Source organism: Lepisma saccharinum, unplaced genomic scaffold (assembly GCF_977018435.1).
Source record: "Lepisma saccharinum unplaced genomic scaffold, izLepSacc3.1 HAP1_SCAFFOLD_89, whole genome shotgun sequence".
Taxonomy (NCBI): Eukaryota; Metazoa; Arthropoda; class Insecta; order Zygentoma; family Lepismatidae; genus Lepisma; species Lepisma saccharinum.
The window spans coordinates 1,340,011-1,348,989 of NW_028142923.1; positions in this window are offsets into that span (position 1 = coordinate 1,340,011).

Consider the following 8,979-nt stretch of genomic DNA (forward strand, 5'->3'; position numbering starts at 1 on the left):
TAAACAATCTATTTGTGTTTGATTGTAGTCGTCGTCGTGGAGATTTGAAATAACCACTTTGATTGTTGAAACAATGTAATACATCTTTGGAAACATGTTTCAGAAAAACATTATATAAAATTTCAAACTCGCATATCTCCGACACTACAGAAGATGCAGCAGTGATTTTACACTCATTGTAATCAGGTCGAAGCTCTCTATTCGCTCATCCAGAAAAAATTAATCCATGTGTAATATTCATGCTTAGTTACCATGGAAACTCTCATAACAATAAAGTAAACAATCTATTTGTGCTTGATTGTAGTCGTCGACGTGGAAATTTGAAATAACCACTTTGATTGTTGAAACAATGTAATACATCCTTGGAAACATGTTTTACAAAAACATTATATATAATTTCAAACTCGCATATCTCCGATACTATAGAAGATGCAGCAGTGATTTTACACTCAATGTAATCAGGTCGAAGCCCTCTATTCGCTCATCCGGAAAAATTTAATCCATGTGTAATATTCATGCTTAGTTACCATGGAAACTCTCATAACAATAAAGTAAACAATCTATTTGTGTTTGATTGTAGTCGTCGTCGTGGAGATTTGAAATAACCACTTTGATTGTTGAAACAATGTAATACATCCTTGGAAACATGTTTTACAAAAACATTATATATAATTTGAAACTCGCATATCTCCGTTACTATAGAAGATACAGCATTGATTTTACACTCACTATAATCAGGTCGAAGCCCTCTATTCGCTCATCCGGAAAAATTTAATCCATGTGTAATATTCATGCTTAGTTACCATGGAAACTCTCATAACACTAAAGTAAACAATCTATTTGTGTTTGATTGTAGTCGTCGTCGTGGAGATTTGAAATAACCACTTTGATTTTTGAAACAATGTAATACATCCTTGGAAACATGTTTTACAAAAACATTATACATAATTTCAAACTCGCATATCTCCGTTACTATAGAAGATACACCAGTGATTTTACACTCAATGTAATCAGGTCGAAGTTCTCTATTCGCTCATCCGGAAAAATTTAATCCATGTGTAATATTCATGCTTAGTTACCATGGAAACTCTCATAACACTAAAGTAAACAATCTATTTGTGTTTGATTGTAGTCGTCGTCGTGGAGATTTGAAATAACCACTTTGATTGTTGAAACAATGTAATACATCCTTGGAAACATGTTTTACAAAAACATTATATAAAATTTCAAACTCGCATATCTCCGATACTATAGAAGATGCAGCAGTGATTTTACACTCAATGTAATCAGGTCGAAGCTCTCTATTCGCTCATCCTGAAAAATTTAATCCATGTGTAATATTCATGCTTAGTTACCATGGAAACTCTCATAACACTAATGTAAACAATCTATTTGTGTTTGATTGTAGTCGTCGTCGTGGAGATTTGAAATAACCACTTTGATTTTTGAAACAATGTAATACATCCTTGGAAACATGTTTTACAAAAACATTATACATAATTTCAAACTCGCATATCTCCGTTACTATAGAAGATACACCAGTGATTTTACACTCAATGTAATCAGGTCGAAGTTCTCTATTCGCTCATCCGGAAAAATTTAATCCATGTGTAATATTCATGCTTAGTTACCATGGAAACTCTCATAACACTAATGTAAACAATCTATTTGTGTTTGATTGTAGTCGTCGTCGTGGAGATTTGAAATAACCACTTTGATTGAAGAAAACAATGTAATACATCCATGGGAACATGTTTTACAAAAACATTATATAAAATTTCAAACTCGCATATCTCCGACACTATAGAAGATGCACCAGTGATTTTACACTCAATGTAATCAGGTCGAAGCTCTCTATTCGCTCATCCGGAAAAATTTAATCCATGTGTAATATTCATGCTTAGTTACCATGGAAACTCTCATAACACTAAAGTAAACAATCTATTTGTGTTTGATTGTAGTCGTCGTCGTGGAGATTTGAAATAACCACTTTGATTGTTGAAACAATGTAATACATCCTTGGAAACATGTTTTACAAAAACAATACATACTTTCAAACTCGCATATCTCCGTTACTATAGAAGATACACCAGTGATTTTACACTCAATGTAATCAGGTCGAAGCTCTCTATTCGCTCATACGGAAAAATTTAATCCATGTGTAATATTCATGCTTAGTTACCATGGAAACTCTCATAACACTAATGTAAACAATCTATTTGTGTTTGATTGTAGTCGTCGTCGTGGAGATTTGAAATAACCACTTTGATTTTTGAAACAATGTAATACATCCTTGGAAACATGTTTTACAAAAACATTATACATAATTTCAAACTCGCATATCTCCGTTACTATAGAAGATACACCAGTGATTTTACACTCAATGTAATCAGGTCGAAGTTCTCTATTCGCTCATCCGGAAAAATTTAATCCATGTGTAATATTCATGCTTAGTTACCATGGAAACTCTCATAACACTAATGTAAACAATCTATTTGTGTTTGATTGTAGTCGTCGTCGTGGAGATTTGAAATAACCACTTTGATTGAAGAAAACAATGTAATACATCCATGGGAACATGTTTTACAAAAACATTATATAAAATTTCAAACTCGCATATCTCCGACACTATAGAAGATGCACCAGTGATTTTACACTCAATGTAATCAGGTCGAAGCTCTCTATTCGCTCATCCGGAAAACTTTAATCCATGTGTAATATTCATGCTTAGTTACCATGGAAACTCTCATAACACTAAAGTAAACAATCTATTTGTGTTTGATTGTAGTCGTCGTCGTGGAGATTTGAAATAACCACTTTGATTGTTGAAACAATGTAATACATCTTTGGAAACATGTTTCACAAAAACATTATATAAAATTTCAAACTCGCATATCTCCGACACTACAGAAGATGCAGCAGTGATTTTACACTCATTGTAATCAGGTCGAAGCTCTCTATTCGCTCATCCGGAAAAAATTAATCCATGTGTAATATTCATGCTTAGTTACCATGGAAACTCTCATAACAATAAAGTAAACAATCTATTTGTGTTTGATTGTAGTCGTCGTCGTGGAGATTTGAAATAACCACTTTGATTGTTGAAACAATGTAATACATCTTTGGAAACATGTTTCACAAAAACATTATATAAAATTTCAAACTCGCATATCCCCGACACTACAGAAGATGCAGCAGTGATTTTACACTCATTGTAATCAGGTCGAAGCTCTCTATCCGCTCATCCGGAAAAATTTAATCCATGTGTAATATTCATGCTTAGTTACCATGAAAACTCTCATAACACTAAAGTAAACAATCTATTTGTGTTTGATTGTAGTCGTCGTCGTGGAGATTTGAAATAACCTCTTTGATTGTTGAAACAATGTAATACATCTTTGGAAACATGTTTCACAAAAACATTATATAAAATTTCAAACTCGCATATCCCCGACACTACAGAAGATGCAGCAGTGATTTTACACTCATTGTAATCAGGTCGAAGCTCTCTATTCGCTCATCCGGAAAAATTTAATCCATGTGTAATATTCATGCTTAGTTACCATTGAAACTCTAATAACAATAAAGTAAACAATCTATTTGTGTTTGATTGTAGTCGTCGTCGTGAAGATTTGAAATAAAAACTTTGATTGTTGAAACAATGTAATATATCTTTGGAAACATGTTTCACAAAAACATTATATAAAATTTCAAACTCGCATATCTCCGACACTACAGAAGATGCAGCAGTGATTTTACACTCATTGTAATCAGGTCGAAGCTCTCTATTCGCTCATCCGGAAAAATTTAATCCATGTGTAATATTCATGCTTAGTTACCATGGAAACTCTCATAACAATAAAGTAAACAATCTGTTTGTGTTTGATTGTAGTCGTCGTCGTGGAGATTTGAAATAACCACTTTGATTGTTGAAACAATGTAATACATCCTTGGAAACATGTTTTACAAAAACATTATATATAATTTGAAACTAGCATATCTCCGTTACTATAGAAGATACAGCATTGATTTTACACTCACTATAATCAGGTCGAAGCTCTCTATTCGCTCATCCGGAAAAATTTAATCCATGTGTAATATTCATGCTTAGTTACCATGGAAACTCTCACAACACTAAAGTAAACAATCTATTTGTGTTTGATTGTAGTCGTCGTCGTGGAGATTTGAAATAACCACTTTGATTGTTGAAACAATGTAATACATCTTTGGAAACATGTTTCAGAAAAACATTATATAAAATTTCAAACTCGCATATCTCCGACACTACAGAAGATGCAGCAGTGATTTTACACTCATTGTAATCAGGTCGAAGCTCTCTATTCGCTCATCCAGAAAAAATTAATCCATGTGTAATATTCATGCTTAGTTACCATGGAAACTCTCATAACAATAAAGTAAACAATCTATTTGTGCTTGATTGTAGTCGTCGACGTGGAAATTTGAAATAACCACTTTGATTGTTGAAACAATGTAATACATCCTTGGAAACATGTTTTACAAAAACATTATATATAATTTCAAACTCGCATATCTCCGATACTATAGAAGATGCAGCAGTGATTTTACACTCAATGTAATCAGGTCGAAGCCCTCTATTCGCTCATCCGGAAAAATTTAATCCATGTGTAATATTCATGCTTAGTTACCATGGAAACTCTCATAACAATAAAGTAAACAATCTATTTGTGTTTGATTGTAGTCGTCGTCGTGGAGATTTGAAATAACCACTTTGATTGTTGAAACAATGTAATACATCCTTGGAAACATGTTTTACAAAAACATTATATATAATTTGAAACTCGCATATCTCCGTTACTATAGAAGATACAGCATTGATTTTACACTCACTATAATCAGGTCGAAGCCCTCTATTCGCTCATCCGGAAAAATTTAATCCATGTGTAATATTCATGCTTAGTTACCATGGAAACTCTCATAACACTAAAGTAAACAATCTATTTGTGTTTGATTGTAGTCGTCGTCGTGGAGATTTGAAATAACCACTTTGATTTTTGAAACAATGTAATACATCCTTGGAAACATGTTTTACAAAAACATTATACATAATTTCAAACTCGCATATCTCCGTTACTATAGAAGATACACCAGTGATTTTACACTCAATGTAATCAGGTCGAAGTTCTCTATTCGCTCATCCGGAAAAATTTAATCCATGTGTAATATTCATGCTTAGTTACCATGGAAACTCTCATAACACTAAAGTAAACAATCTATTTGTGTTTGATTGTAGTCGTCGTCGTGGAGATTTGAAATAACCACTTTGATTGTTGAAACAATGTAATACATCCTTGGAAACATGTTTTACAAAAACATTATATAAAATTTCAAACTCGCATATCTCCGATACTATAGAAGATGCAGCAGTGATTTTACACTCAATGTAATCAGGTCGAAGCTCTCTATTCGCTCATCCTGAAAAATTTAATCCATGTGTAATATTCATGCTTAGTTACCATGGAAACTCTCATAACACTAATGTAAACAATCTATTTGTGTTTGATTGTAGTCGTCGTCGTGGAGATTTGAAATAACCACTTTGATTTTTGAAACAATGTAATACATCCTTGGAAACATGTTTTACAAAAACATTATACATAATTTCAAACTCGCATATCTCCGTTACTATAGAAGATACACCAGTGATTTTACACTCAATGTAATCAGGTCGAAGTTCTCTATTCGCTCATCCGGAAAAATTTAATCCATGTGTAATATTCATGCTTAGTTACCATGGAAACTCTCATAACACTAATGTAAACAATCTATTTGTGTTTGATTGTAGTCGTCGTCGTGGAGATTTGAAATAACCACTTTGATTGAAGAAAACAATGTAATACATCCATGGGAACATGTTTTACAAAAACATTATATAAAATTTCAAACTCGCATATCTCCGACACTATAGAAGATGCACCAGTGATTTTACACTCAATGTAATCAGGTCGAAGCTCTCTATTCGCTCATCCGGAAAAATTTAATCCATGTGTAATATTCATGCTTAGTTACCATGGAAACTCTCATAACACTAAAGTAAACAATCTATTTGTGTTTGATTGTAGTCGTCGTCGTGGAGATTTGAAATAACCACTTTGATTGTTGAAACAATGTAATACATCCTTGGAAACATGTTTTACAAAAACAATACATACTTTCAAACTCGCATATCTCCGTTACTATAGAAGATACACCAGTGATTTTACACTCAATGTAATCAGGTCGAAGCTCTCTATTCGCTCATACGGAAAAATTTAATCCATGTGTAATATTCATGCTTAGTTACCATGGAAACTCTCATAACACTAATGTAAACAATCTATTTGTGTTTGATTGTAGTCGTCGTCGTGGAGATTTGAAATAACCACTTTGATTTTTGAAACAATGTAATACATCCTTGGAAACATGTTTTACAAAAACATTATACATAATTTCAAACTCGCATATCTCCGTTACTATAGAAGATACACCAGTGATTTTACACTCAATGTAATCAGGTCGAAGTTCTCTATTCGCTCATCCGGAAAAATTTAATCCATGTGTAATATTCATGCTTAGTTACCATGGAAACTCTCATAACACTAATGTAAACAATCTATTTGTGTTTGATTGTAGTCGTCGTCGTGGAGATTTGAAATAACCACTTTGATTGAAGAAAACAATGTAATACATCCATGGGAACATGTTTTACAAAAACATTATATAAAATTTCAAACTCGCATATCTCCGACACTATAGAAGATGCACCAGTGATTTTACACTCAATGTAATCAGGTCGAAGCTCTCTATTCGCTCATCCGGAAAACTTTAATCCATGTGTAATATTCATGCTTAGTTACCATGGAAACTCTCATAACACTAAAGTAAACAATCTATTTGTGTTTGATTGTAGTCGTCGTCGTGGAGATTTGAAATAACCACTTTGATTGTTGAAACAATGTAATACATCTTTGGAAACATGTTTCACAAAAACATTATATAAAATTTCAAACTCGCATATCTCCGACACTACAGAAGATGCAGCAGTGATTTTACACTCATTGTAATCAGGTCGAAGCTCTCTATTCGCTCATCCGGAAAAAATTAATCCATGTGTAATATTCATGCTTAGTTACCATGGAAACTCTCATAACAATAAAGTAAACAATCTATTTGTGTTTGATTGTAGTCGTCGTCGTGGAGATTTGAAATAACCACTTTGATTGTTGAAACAATGTAATACATCTTTGGAAACATGTTTCACAAAAACATTATATAAAATTTCAAACTCGCATATCTCCGACACTACAGAAGATGCAGCAGTGATTTTACACTCATTGTAATCAGGTCGAAGCTCTCTATTCGCTCATCCGGAAAAAATTAATCCATGTGTAATATTCATGCTTAGTTACCATGGAAACTCTCATAACAATAAAGTAAACAATCTATTTGTGTTTGATTGTAGTCATCGTCGTGGAGATTTGAAATAACCACTTTGATTGTTGAAACAATGTAATACATCTTTGGAAACATGTTTCACAAAAATATTATATAAAATTTCAAACACGCATATCTCCGACACTACAGAAGATGCAGCAGTGATTTTACACTCTTTGTAATCAGGTCGAAGCTCTCTATTCGCTCATCCGGAAAAATTTAATCCATGTGTAATATTCATGCTTAGTTACCTAGGAAACTCTCATAACAATAAAGTAAACAATCTATTTGTGCTTGATTGTAGTCGTCGAAGTGGAAATTTGAAATAACCACTTTGATTGTTGAAACAATGTAATACATCCTTGGAAACATGTTTTACAAAAACATTATATATAATTTCAAACTCGCATATCTCCGATACTATAGAAGATGCAGCAGTGATTTTACACTCAATGTAATCATGTCGAAGCTCTCTATTCGCTCATCCGGAAAAATTTAATCCATGTGTAATATTCATGCTTAGTTACCATGGAAACTCTCATAACACTAAAGTAAACAATCTATTTGTGTTTGATTGTAGTCGTCGTCGTGGAGATTTGAAATAACCACTTTGATTATTGAAACAATGTAATACATCCTTGGAAACATGTTTTACAAAAACATTATACATAATTTCAAACTCGCATATCTCCGTTACTATAGAAGATACACCAGTGATTTTACACTCAATGTAATCAGGTCGAAGCTCTCTATTCGCTCATCCGGAAAAATTTAATCCATGTGTAATATTCATGCTTAGTTACCATGAAAACTCTCATAACAATAAAGTAAACAATCTATTTGTGTTTGATTGTAGTCGTCGTCGTGAAGATTTGAAATAACCACTTTGATTGTTGAAACAATGTAATACATCTTTGGAAACATGTTTCACAAAAACATTATATAAAATTTCAAACTCGCATATCCCCGACACTACAGAAGATGCAGCAGTGATTTTACACTCATTGTAATCAGGTCGAAGCTCTCTATCCGCTCATCCGGAAAAATTTAATCCATGTGTAATATTCATGCTTAGTTACCATGAAAACTCTCATAACACTAAAGTAAACAATCTATGTGTGTTTGATTGTAGTCGTCGTCGTGGAGATTTGAAATAACCTCTTTGATTGTTGAAACAATGTAATACATCTTTGGAAACATGTTTCACAAAAACATTATATAAAATTTCAAACTCGCATATCCCCGACACTACAGAAGATGCAGCAGTGATTTTACACTCATTGTAATCAGGTCGAAGCTCTCTATTCGCTCATCCGGAAAAATTTAATCCATGTGTAATATTCATGCTTAGTTACCATTGAAACTCTAATAACAATAAAGTAAACAATCTATTTGTGTTTGATTGTAGTCGTCGTCGTGAAGATTTGAAATAAAAACTTTGATTGTTGAAACAATGTAATATATCTTTGGAAACATGTTTCACAAAAACATTATATAAAATTTCAAACTCGCATATCTCCGACACTA